This window comes from Fundulus heteroclitus, chromosome 20 (assembly GCF_011125445.2).
Source record: "Fundulus heteroclitus isolate FHET01 chromosome 20, MU-UCD_Fhet_4.1, whole genome shotgun sequence".
Classification (NCBI taxonomy): domain Eukaryota; kingdom Metazoa; phylum Chordata; class Actinopteri; order Cyprinodontiformes; family Fundulidae; genus Fundulus; species Fundulus heteroclitus.
In genome coordinates this window covers 4800974-4814529 of record NC_046380.1, presented here as the reverse complement: position 1 = coordinate 4814529, position 13556 = coordinate 4800974, and the positions used below count along the sequence as shown (strand labels likewise).

The 13556-nt window shown below is 39.2% G+C and overlaps 2 protein-coding genes across 3 annotated transcripts in view; one reads left to right on the top strand and one right to left on the bottom strand.

Annotated features, from left to right (window-relative positions):
- Positions 1-13556, bottom strand: part of LOC105938223 — a 179892-nt gene that overhangs the window by 23843 nt on the left and 142493 nt on the right. The gene's annotated exons all lie outside the window — the stretch shown is intronic.
- The window catches only part of LOC118567162 (nuclear factor 7, brain-like), a 55387-nt gene that overhangs the window by 5550 nt on the left and 36281 nt on the right, over positions 1-13556 (top strand). The window lies entirely within an intron of this gene.

The following is a 13556-nucleotide window of genomic DNA, read 5'->3' as shown; positions in this document are numbered from 1 at the left end:
ACTTTGACATTAAATCTATAACGATACTTTAGGACATCAGGTTTATATGATAATTACCAAATAAGTTCAGCCATGAATCTTAGCTAACGGACTTTTCGCTGCCCACCACAAGACGTCGAAGGATGCCGGAAGCAATCGCACTTTTCCCAAATGACCCAAAAACTTCCTGTCCCAAGAAACGAGGTTCCACCGGCTGAGAGACGGAGCGTCGGCCACGACTGAAGCCTCGGGAGGGTGATCAGCAGGCGGACCGTGCAGACGGCCGCGCCTAGCGCTGGTGAGCGAACGCGTCTTATTTGAGAATAAACTCCACTGAATAAACAGTGATAAACAGCTAAGAAATAATTTTTTCCAACAGAAAGGAAGGTTTATGCTGTGTCCCGTCTCGCTTTCTGCCTCTTCTTAACACTCAAAGTGTAGAAGGCCTCAGTTTCACCCTTTAAAACTGCAGACCTGGAATATTGCTGCATGCAGGCGGTCCGTTCAGATCCACCAACAGGAAGAACCGCTGCGATCGTTCGGGCAGGAAGTCAGTTGATGGAAACCAAAGTGGATCCGGTCGAGTTTACAAGTAAAACGCGTAAAATGTGTGGAATTTGGATCACATTTTACTGTGAAACATCAATATGTCGTTACCAGCGGCTCCAGCACCAATCCACCAGCTGGACTTGTTTGATACTACATAGACCAGGGGTGGCAAATGTACGGCCCGCGGGCCGGTTCCGGCCCGCCAAACAATTTAGTCTGGCCCGGTGGCTAAATGCATTATCATTATTCAAAAAAATAAATAAATAAATAAATACATTTTTTTTCATTGTCCTGTCTGGCAATGTGGCAATAAGAATTGTTGTAATAGTTTATTAATTAGTCCCAGGCCAATTAATAACTACAGTTCTTTTGAACATTTAACCCTCAGTTTCCCTCATCCAAACTGCAAAGCAATAAAACCTCTTCTGTTTGTTGTTTTGTATCGTCCACCAGGCCCTTACACTCAGTTTTTGGATGAGTTGTCAGATTTCTTATCTGATTTGGTGTTAAATACTGATAAGGTTATTATAGTGGGTGATTTTAACATCCACGTTGACACAGAATGTGATAACCTTAGTGTAGCCTTTAAAACTATCCTAGATTCAATTGGTTTTGCTCAAAATGTGCATAAACCGACGCACTCTTGGCTCCATACTTTAGACCTTGTGCTGACATATGGCATTGATTGTGAAGAATTAACAGTATTTCCTCACAACCCTGTCCTATCTGATCATTAGGCGCCCGCCTATGCATTGAAAATGCATGGCGGAGGCCTTATGCTATGCACCTAATAAGGGTTTCTTTATTAGGCGCCCGCCTATGCATTGAAAATGCATGGCGGAGGCCTTATGCTATGCACCTAATAAGGGTTTCTTTATTATTATTAGGCGCCCGCCTATGCATTGAAAATGCATGGCGGAGGCCTTATGTTATGCACCTAATAAGGATTTCTTTATTATTATTGTTTATTAATATTCCGTCACCGTTAATACAGCCCGAACCGTAGGGTCTACCCCCACATACTATATATCGAAACGTTCGTCTCGACTTCACGATCAGGGCTTTTTGTACTTGACGCCATTTCGACTTACGGTTGGAACAAAATTCGCAAAAAAACACCGAAAAATTGTAATTTTCAACCCTCTACTGTGTCGTCATGCTTTCACCTACGAACATCGTTTAGCTTCCACTTTGTAGATATATCTTTGAACTATTCAGAAGTGAAAACGGAATGTGCGTATCTTTTATCGTTTTCTCATCACGCCATTTTCAGTTACCATGGTGACAAAATTCTCCAAAAAACACCAAACTACTCGCTCAATTTTCACTCTACGTGCACAAATTATACATCAACACGTAGGTATTTCTGCCTGGATTCAGGAAATGTAACCCTCATTGGTGTAGGTCTTTTAGATTTCTTTCAAATCACCTCAGACTGGCAACAACCCCAAAGTGAAACTTATGCGAAAAAGACCGAACAACTTCAGCCTACTCGCTCAATTTTCACTCTACGTAGACAAATTATACATCAAAACGTAGGTCTTTTTGTCTCGATTCGGAAAATGTAACTCTCATTGGTGTAGGACTTATAGAGTTTTTTCATCACGCCATTTTCACCTACCGTGGTGACAAAATTGTCTAAAAAACAACAAACAACTTTAGCATACTCGCTCAATTTTCAATCTACGTGCACAAATTATACATCAAAACGTAGGTATTTCTGTCTGGACTCAGGAAATGTAACCCTCATTGGTGTACGATTTATAGATTTTTCGCAAATCACCTCAGACCGGCAACAACCCCAAAGTCAAAGTTATGTAAAAAAGACTGAACAACTTCAGCCTACTCGCTCAATTTTCACTCTACGTAGACAAATTATACATCAAAATGTAGGTCTTTTTGTCTGGATTCAGGAAATGTAGCCCTCATTGGTGTACGATTTATAGATTTTTTGCAAATCACCTCAGACCGGCAACAACCCCAAACCCTCCCCAAATTGAGCTGTAGTTGTTGGGATTTTTCCATGCAGCAGAGAGCCAGCCAGGGCCGGTCAAAGCCATAGGCGTACTAAGGGGCCGCTTGGCCCCTCTGGTGTAATGGGGGGCCTCAATTATTTTTTTTTTTATTTTTTTTACAAGTAACAATTAAATAACTTGAACAATTGATATAAATGAATGATGATAAATGAATTTGTTTAATTTATTTAATTTATTTTGTATTCAGAAGTTTTAAGAAAACATTAAATTATTTATTTATTTCTGTATTTATTTTTAAATATGGAAGACTTGGTTCTCCATACTCCAGGGCTCAACAAGAGTTCATCTAAAGATGTTTTAGAACTGATTGGTGACCTTTAGTTTATATTTCAGAAAGTTAGTTATAAGTAGAGTTATGTGGTTTTATGTTTTTGGATACAATCCGGGTTAGCACCCGAACATCCCTTTCAGACAGCTTCCTCGTGCGTCCACAGTTAATCCTGTTGGATGTGGTTCATCCTTCTTGGTGATATGCTGACATTACCCTGGACACCGTGGCTCTTGATACATCACAAACACTTGCTGTCTTGGTCACAGATGCAAGGCAAGGGAAATTTATTTATATAGCACAATTCAGTACAGAGACAATGCAAAGTGCTTTACATGATTAAAATATAGCAAAATAAATGCAAGTAGGAATAAAATGTAGATAGAAAATAGAATAAAAGCAAGTAGAGATAGAATGTAGAAACAAAGAAGAACATTAAAAACAGTAAAACCGTTTAACTAGAACAGTCAAAGGCAATTTTAAACAAATGTGTTTGTAATCTTGATTTAAAATAACCCAGGCTTTCTGCACTTTTACAGTTTTCTGGAAGTTTGTTCCAGATAAGCGGAGCATAGGAACTAAATGCTGCTTCTCCTTCTTTAGTTCTGGTTCTAGGTATGCAGAGTAGGCTGCAGCCAGAAGACTTTAGTGGTCTGGATGATTGATACACTGATAACAAGTCTGTGATGTATTTAGGTGCTAAGCCATTTAGGGATTTATAAACTAACAGAAGTATTTTAAAGTCTATTCTCTGAGATACAGGGAGCCAGTGTAAGGACTTTAGAACTGGGGTGATGTTCTCTACTTTCTTAGTCTTAGTGAGGACGCGTGCAGCAGCGTTCTGGATCAGCTGCAGCTGTATGGTCCACTTTTTAGGCAGACCTGTGAAAACACCGTTGCAGTAATCAATTCTACTAAATATAAACGCATGGATTAGTTTTTCCAGATCCTTTTGAGACATTAGTCCTTTAATCCTGGAAAAGTTCCTCAGGTGATAGAAAGCCGACCTTGTAACTGTCTTTAGATGCTTTTGGAGGTTCAGGTCTGAGTCCATCACTACACCAAGGTTTCGGGCCTGATCATTGGTTCCTAGCTGAAGCGACTGAAGCTGTGTGCTAACTTTTGATCTCTCCTCTATTGGTCCAAATATTATTACTTCAGTTTTGTTTTAATTCAATTGAAGAAAGTTTTGACACATCCAGCAAGATGTGCACCAACAATTTGTCCTCCTTTGAACTCACCCATGTCACCCATAATGTTGTGTGCATTGCAATCTTTTGAGCAAAACTGTGCTTTTACCCTGCTAATTGGACCTTCACACTTCTCTTATTGGTTCAATGTGCAATTAATGAAGAATAGCCACCAGGCTGGTCCAATTTAGCCATGAAACCTCCCACACTAAAATGAGAGGTGTTTCAGTTTCATTGTCAAACTCCTGTATATAGTGTATTTCACTTACTGAATTGAGTTACTGAAATAATTGTCTATACTTTTATTTATTAAGATTTAATTCTAGTGTTTATGTAAGGCAGAGGTAACAAATGTAAACGTTACGACCTTTTGTTTGGACCGTTTTTGCCTTTTCTTCTTTCTATTAAAAACGGCTCTAAGAGAAGAGGTGGAAACAACGCCCCCAAAATGACACTTGTGGCCAAAAAGTGTATTATGTCAGTAGTGATTTAGGACTACCGTAGCAAATGAATGGGAATCGTTGACCGTCGGCTGTCGCCAATTAGCTCATTAGCTGCGTCTCAGATCGATATCACAGTTTGCAGCTCTGCAGACGCAAAGTTTTCCTGGTCGGCAGGTTTTGATGAAGACAAATCCTTTTCACTCAGAAGGTTTGATTTAAAATCCCCAAGCGATGAGAGCCTACGACCAAGGAACTCGGAAGCTTTGCCTTTGACGGTCACGCCCACCACCAGGCGGGCGCCTTCTTCAACTTCTTCAGAAGTTGAACGATTCTAGTTAGGCGCCCGCCTATGCATTGAAAATGCATGGCGGAGGCCTTATGCTATGCACCTAATAAGGGTTTCTTTATTATTATTATTATTATTATTATTATTATTATTAGGCGCCCGCCTATGCATTGAAAATGCATGGCGGAGGCCTTATGTTATGCACCTAATAAGGGTTTCTTTATTATTATTATTATTATTATTAGGCGCCCGCCTATGCATTGAAAATGCATGGCGGAGGCCTTATGTTATGCACCTAATAAGGGTCCATCACCGTTAATACAGGCCGAACCGTAGGGTCTACCCCCACATACTATACATCAAAACGTTCGTCTCGACGCCGTGAAGCGGGCTTTTTGTACTTGACGCCATTTAAAGTTACCGTGGTGACAAAATTAACCAAAAACCACTTCTCAAAACCACTTCCTAGACACAGTTGACCTCGCAAAAATACAGACCTCAGCATGGCACTTTTTTTTGGTACAGTGGTTTAGGTGTTGGACTGGTGCACCAAAGGTCGCAGGTTCGCTCTAGGAAGGTCTCACCAACTTCTGCTTCACAGAGTTTGTACTTCCTTTAGTAGTTTGTAATGCCTTTATCATTTTTATTCACATATTTCATTTTTTCATGCTACATTGAAGTATTTAATCATGTTTTAATAACACCAATTTTCCATGCTGCTTGGATGCAGACCTTCTCCTGTCGGCTGGTTTTGACGAAGACAAATCCTTTTCACACTCAGAAGATTTGATTTAAAATCCCCAAGCGATAGAAGCCTACGACCAAGGAACTCGGAAGCTTTGCCTTTGACGGTTACGCGCACCACCAGGCGGGCGCCTTCTTCAACTTCTTCAGAAGTTGAACGTTTCTAGTTAGGCGCCCGCCTATGCATTGAAAATGCATGGCGGAGGCCTTATGTTATGCACCTAATAAGGATTTCTTTATTATTATTATTATTGTTTATTAATATTCCGTCACCGTTAATACAGCCCGAACCGTAGGCTGTACCCCCACAAACTATATATCAAAACGTGCGTCTCGACGCCGCGATCAGGGCTTTTTGTACTTGACGCCGTTTTGACTTACAGTTGGAACAGAATTTGCAAAAAACACTTCTTAACACAATTGACCTCTCAATAATGCTCGGCTGAGCACGACACTGGTGTTTTGGTCGAGTGGGTTAGGTGTCGGGCTGCAAAGAAGAAGATCGTAGGTTCGACTCCAAGCTGTGCCAATTTCAGAGAATTACATTTTCACCCAATATTTCATTTCCCTTTGGCTTTAAAAAACGATTTTTTCATTTAAATCATTAGCCAGATTAATTTATTCAGCATATATCTTAAATATACCAAATACAATATTTCATTTCCCTTTGGCTTTAAAAAACGATTTTTTCATTTAAATCAATAGCCAGATTAATTTATCCAGCATATATCTTAAATATACCAAATACAATATTTCATTTCCCTTTGGCTTTAAAAAACGATTTTTTTCATTTAAATCAATAGCCAGATTAATTTATCCAGCATATATCTTAAATATACCAAATAGTACAATAAAACAATCAAATTCATCACAATCTCTTTAATCTTACATATGAAAAGTTATCCCTCGAGCCCTGACGTCAATAGTCCGTCGATTTAAACAAAAATACGCCGCACAGTGCTGGGGTATCATTAGTGTGTTCAGCTTAAATCAGCAGGTTAGGGTAGCAGGTCGACCGCCCCAAGATGGCGGCCGTATTCAAATTCATCACAATCTCTTTAATCTTACATATGAAAAGTTATCCCTCGAGCCCTGACGTCAATAGTCCGTCGATTTAAACAAAAATACGCCGCACAGTGCCGGGGTATGGTTAGTGTGTTCAGCTTGAATCAGCAGGTTAGGGTAGCAGGTGGACCGCCCCAAGATGGCGGCCGTAATTCGAGGGGCGCTGTGTATTATTCAGAGCAGACAAGCAGTACTCTTTCAGTTCCGGGTCAGAGGTGAACTCCTCCATCTTGTGGCTTGCTGTGCTGTGCTGTGCTCTGCTGCCGTTTTTCCTAAATTACTGAAGGATATTGTTGAATGAAGTCCAATTTACCCAGACGAAGGGTGTTCCATTGGGTGTTTTCCTTGCAACTACGTGACGGTGAGTCATTTATTTAATGTCGGTTTTATATTACACGGGCTACACGGCACTGAGGGATGGAAGAGCTGCATGAAGCTGACACCCCACCCACAGAAAAAACTCCGTTAAATAGACGGAATGGTTAGTGCTTCGCTTGTGCAGGTTTGTGCCGTTAAAATTAGCGTTGGTGCTGTTTTGGTTTTGAAGATATTAAAGAATATTTGTTAAGGTCATCCAGAATTCACCATCTCGCCATTTTGCTTCGAATCCGATCAAACTGGGCTACTTTTTTTAGTGCTTCGTTTATGCAGGTTTGTGCCGTTAAAATTATCGTTTGTGCTGCTTTGGTTTCGGAGATATTATGAATTTTAATTTCAACCGATGACGTCATCCCAGCCCGCCGCTTCAAAATAAAGTGCTACGGTAAATCATATGTTATTGCCGTCACTGGAAAAAACGTAAGTCTTTTTAATATATTTCTACTGATAAATCAGTAACATTACTATGAAGTTGTGTCATCTACCGAGCCTCCCCCCCCTACAGCATTCTTATAAAATGATTTATATATTCCTGCTTATTGGCAAAGATCTCTTGGGACACATGTTTTTGTTTGTTTTTTTTAGTTTCCTGACTGAGGGGAGAGGCTGAAACAGTCTCTGTGCAGGATGGCTGGCGTCCTTAATGATGTTCCTCATTTGTGTAAAAAGATGTGGTCAGATCTACCTTTTGGTCTCAACACTTATCTCAAGAAAGCAGTTATTAATTTTATATTTTTCTTTTATCATGCAAGTTGTTTTAGCTGCTATTGTAAAATGTGTGTTATATTGTTTTGTACTTTATTCCTGAATAGATATTGCGATTTATTTTGTCTCATTTAAAGAACTTTACTTTAGATAGCAATGTCAAGTGACATTGCCAAAAAAGGCATTTCATTTATTAGAATGTTCAACTGTTTTCATAAAGTCTATTTTTCCTAATCAGAAGGGTTTATTCTTCTTGGAGAGTATAATGTTTATAACATTTTCAAACAATAACTTGGTTATAGTTGATCTTCATTACTCCTCTGAATTAATTAGAATAGCAAACCTTTATTGCTCTACAATAGGGAGATTTGGGGGTGTCTGCACCTAACAAAAGGGCAATTAAAGTATACAGGCTTATATAACGCAGAAAACATACCCAAACTAAAATCAATAACAGAAAAACTGCAAAAAATAAATCACACTGGTCAGCCTATAAAGTATAACAACACTGTAAGGAACGATCTCCTAAAACGTTCCTTTGTCCACCTAAGCTAAACCTTTAATTAGGCTGAAGGACCATTCCACTTTTTATTGGCTTTATGCATGAAGTGGGAAATATTGTTCAACTATGAATATATTGACTGAGATCAGCGTGGCCCACCGCGACCCGAGTCATTGGATTAGAACGGGAGAAAATTAAAAATTATTATAAAAAAAATACAAAGTACAGTAGGACAAATAGTGACTCGTGTGTATTTCACTGCTCTTTTGACTGAGGCGCTGCATCCGTGACTCCGGTCTGTAGCATTTTTTTCTTCTAAAGCCCGCGGTGCAGGTGAGTTTTTTTTTTCGGGAGAAGAACACATTTTTATCGGTAGTTGTCACTCTTTTTTTCAAAAAAGATTCTTATAAACCGACACGCCACCTGATGAGAACTGTAATGAACGGCTCATCAATGCAAATCCGTGAAGCAGCGAGACCGTGAAAGGTGAACCGCAATATAGCGAGGGTTCACTATATATATATATATATATATATATATATATATATATATATATATATATATATATATATATATATATATATATATATATATGCTGTTTATTCACTAATGTCTAACAACAACTTTGTATCTCCTAGTATTAGAAAACTTACATTCTGATCAAAAATATAAACAATGTCTTTTCATCTTGCTTGTGAAAAGTTATCCCTCGAGCCCTGACATAAATAATCCCTCGATTTAAACAAAAATGAGCCGCACAGTGCTGAGGCATCATTAGTGTGTCAGCTTGAATCAGCAGGATTAGGTATCAAGTCGACCGCCCCAAGGTGGCGCCCGTAATTCCTGCGCAGCGACAGTCAATGCGGGGTCTACTCTTATATTATGTCTATAGACACAACCATGTTAGCGGCTAACGCTTAGCATGTTGCTAACCGGAAGTAGCTCTAGGAAGGTCTCACCAACTTCTGCTTCACAGAGTTTGTACTTCCTTTAGTAGTTTGTAATGCCTTTAACATTTTTATTCACATATTTCATTTTTTCATGTTACATTGAAGTATTTAATCATGTTTTAATAACACCAATTTTCCATGCTGCTTGGATGCAGACCTTCTCCTGTCGACTGTTTTTTTTGGGGAGGCTTAGTTGCTAAAGGAGGCCGATCTGACACATGGCCTTTGGTGAGCTTTGGTGACATTAAGTATTGGCACCCTTTTTGAGGAACTTCCCAGTACAGGATTTGGACCAAACTAACAGAGTACAATCACCCGGTGATACTGGACACAACCATGTTAGCAGCTAACGCTTAACATGTTGCTAACCGGAAGTAGCTCTAGGAAGGTCTCACCAACTTCTGCTTCACAGAGTTTGTACTTCCTTTAGTAGTTTGTAATGCCTTTAACATTTTTATTCACATATTTCATTTTTTCATGTTACATTGAAGTATTTAATCATGTTTTAATAACACCAATTTTCCATGCTGCTTGGATGCAGACCTTCTCCTGTCGGCTGGTTTCTTTGGTGAGGCTTAGTTACTAAAGGAGGCCGATCTGACACATGGCCTTTGGTGAGCTTTGGTGACATTAAGTATTGGCACCCATTTTGAGGAACTTCACAGTACAGGATTTGGACCAAACTAACAGAGTACAATCACCCGGTAATACTGGACACAACCATGTTAGCGGCTAACACTTAGCATGTTGCTCACCGGAAGTAGCTCTAGGAAGGTCTCACCAACTTCTGCTTCACAGAGTTTGTACTTCCTTTAGTAGTTTGTAATGCCTTTAACGTTTTTATTCACATATTTAATTTTTTCATGCTACATTGAAGTATTTAATCATGTTTTAATAACACCAATTTTCCATGCTGCTTGGATGCAGACCTTCTCCTGTCGACTGGTTTCTTTGGTGAGGCTTAGTAACTAAAGGAGGCCGATCTGACACATGGCCTTTGGTGAGCTTTGGTGACATTAAGTATTGGCACCCTTTTTGAGGAACTTCACAGTACAGGATTTGGACCAAACTAACAGAGTAAAATCACCCGGTGATACTGGACACAACCATGTTAGCGGCTAACACTTAGCATGTTGCTCACCGGAAGTAGCTCTAGGAAGGTCTCACCAACTTCTGCTTCACAGAGTTTGTACTTCCTTTAGTAGTTTGTAATGCCTTTAACATTTTTATTCACATATTTCATTTTTTAATGCTACATTGAAGTATTTAATCATGTTTTAATAACACCAATTTTCCATGCTGCTTGGATGCAGACCTTCTCCTGTTGGCTGTTGGCTCATTAGCAGCCTCATTTGTTGACAAGACAAATCCTTTTCACACTCAGAAGATTTGATTTAAAATCCCCAAGTGATAAAAGCCTACGACCAAGGAACTCGGAAGCGTTGCCTTTGACGGTATCGCGCACCACCAGGCGGGCGCCTTCTTCAACTTCTTCAGAAGTTGAACGTTTCTAGTTAGGCGCCCGCCTATGCATTGAAAATGCATGGCGGAGGCCTTATGTTATGCACCCAATAAGGATTTCTTTATTATTATTATTATTGTTTATTAATATTCCGTCACCGTTAATACAGCCCGAACCGTAGGCTGTACCCCCACAAACTATATATCAAAACGTGCGTCTCGACGCCGCGATCAGGGCTTTTTGTACTTGACGCCGTTTCGACTTACAGTTGGAACAGAATTCGCAAAAAACACTTCTTAACACAATTGACCTCTCAATAATGCTCGGCTGAGCACGACACTGGTGTTTTGGTCGAGTGGGTTAGGTGTCGGGCTGCGAAGCAGAAGATTGAAAGTTCGAATCCAAGATGTGCCAATTTTAGAGAATTACATTTTCACCCAATATTTCATTTCCCTTTGGCTTTAAAAAACGATTTTTCAATTTAAATCAATACAGTTCACCTCATGCCTTTAACTTCTTTATTCACATATTTTATTTTTTCATGCTACATTGAAGTATTTAATCATGTTTTAATAACACCAATTTTCCATGCTGCTTCGATGCAGACCTTCTCCTGTTGGCTGTTGGCTCATTAGCAGCCTCATTTGTTGTGGTCTGTTGTCATTCACACAGATCAATAAACCGTGCCAGCCGACATGAGTTTTACAAACGGCAAAGCTTTGTCTTAAGCAGAAACGTGCCTCTACTCCGCGCTGCGTTCTCAGACCAGTGTGATGCGTTCCCGAGCGTCAGAAAGCTATGGTGCATTCAGGAACATGGGACATTTCTAATTTACAATAATTTTTTTTTTACAAGTAACAATTAAATAACTTGAACAACTGGTATAAATGAATGATGATAAAGGAATTTATTTAACATGTTTTGGGACAGTTTGTATTCAGACGTTTTAAGAAAACATTAAAGTATTTTATGTATTGTTTATTAATTTATTTTATATTATACTTAATCTCCTCCTTTTCCTGTATAATCCTGCCTCAAGCATTTCGCTGGCTCTCCTTATTATTGTAAACTTTGTAATGTAACGAGAGTTCAGGGACATCCTACAATCAGGCTTAGGCTACTGGAGGACATCAGGGCCAGTTTTTCTCACTCTACTTATTTCTACTGTTCTCCAGTTTTGCATTGCATTGCATTGAAATGAAAGTCACATTTCCTGCCACAGTTGTTTGCTGCTTCTCCACCGAAGCCAGGCCTGCAAGCTCTCCACCATCAGCCATCACTTATCAGTTACCCTCCTTCACTGCCTTGAATTTTAGTCATACTCAAAAACTGCTAGTTGAAAGAATAATTAATTTCATTATTATTTTCTGTTTAAATATCCAGTCATATTCACTGAATTAGAACATCTTTTTAGAATGTTTTTTAGTCTGAAAATGACAAGTACCTTTTGAAATTAACCTTAATGCAGGTACCAAACTTGTCCTTAAACCACAATAATTGTATTTATTTTACTACTATAATGTACTATTTTAATCTTAAATCTTATTTTTATTAGTTGGGATGGCTGCCAGCACAACACTGCATTATGTCCTCGTGACAGAAATCATCGCTAGAAAAATGCATTATCATCATTCAACAATGATTACTGAAAAAGACGTACTTCGTTCCTGCAGTTCCTATACTGTCCACGAGTGGCGCTTTGTGGGCAGACAACAAGCAGTACTCTTTGAGTTCCGGGTCAGAGGTGAACTCCTCCGTCTTGTGGCTGCTATTGCTTGCTGTGCTGTGCTGTGCTGCCGTTTTTCCTAAATTACTGAAGGATATTGTTGAATCAAGTCCAATTTACCCAGACGAAGGGTGTTCCATTGGGTGTTTTCCTTGCAACTACGTGACGGTGAGTTGTTTATTTAATGTCGGTTTTATATTATGGTAGAAATGCGGTGGCAAGGCTACACGGCACTGAGGGATGGAAGAGCTGCCTGAAGCTGACACCCCACCCACAGAAAAAACTCCGTTAAATAGACGGAATGGTTAGTGCTTCGCTTGTGCAGGTTTGTGCCGTTAAAATTAGCGTTTGTGCTGTTTTGGTTTTGAAGATATTAAAGAATATTTGTTAAGGTCATCCAGAGTTCACCATCTCCCCATTTTGCTTCGAATCTGATCAAACTAGGGCTACTTCTTTTAGTGCTTTGTTTGTGCAGGTTTGTGCCGTTAAAATTATCGTTTGTGCTGCTTTGGTTTCGGAGATATTATGAATTTTAATTTCAACCGATGACGTCATTCCAGCCCGCCGCTTCAAAATAAAGTGCTACGGTAAATCATATGTTATTGCCGTCACTGGAAAAAACGTAAGTCTTTTTAATATATTTCTACTGATAAATCAGTAACATTACTATGAAGTTGTGTCATCTACCGAGCACCCCCCCCCCCCCCCCCCCCCCCCCCCCCCCCTTACAGCATTCTTATAAAATGATTTATATATTCCTGCTTATTGGCAAAGATCTCTTGGGACACATGTTTTTGTTTGTTTTTTTTAGTTTCCTGACTGAGGGGAGAGGCTGGAACAGTCTCTGTGCAGGATGGCTGGCGTCCTTAATGATGTTCCTCATTTGTGTAAAAAGATGTGGTCAGATCTACCGTTTGGTCTCAACACTTTTCTCAAGAAAGCAGTTATTAATTTTATATTTTTCTTTTATCATGCAAGTTGTTTTAGCTGCTATTGTAAAATGTGTGTTATATTGTTTTGTACTTTATTCCTGAATAAATATTGCGATTTATTTTATCTCATTTAAAGAACTTTACTTTAGATAGCAATGTCAAGTGACATTGCCAAAAAAGGCATTTCATTTATTAGAATGTTCAACTGTTTTCATAAAGTCTATTTTTCCTAATCAGAAGGGTTTATTCTTCTTGGAGAGTATAATGTTTATAACATTTTCAAACAATAACTTGGTTATAGTTGATCTTAGTAGTCATAGTTCATTACTCCTCTGAATTAA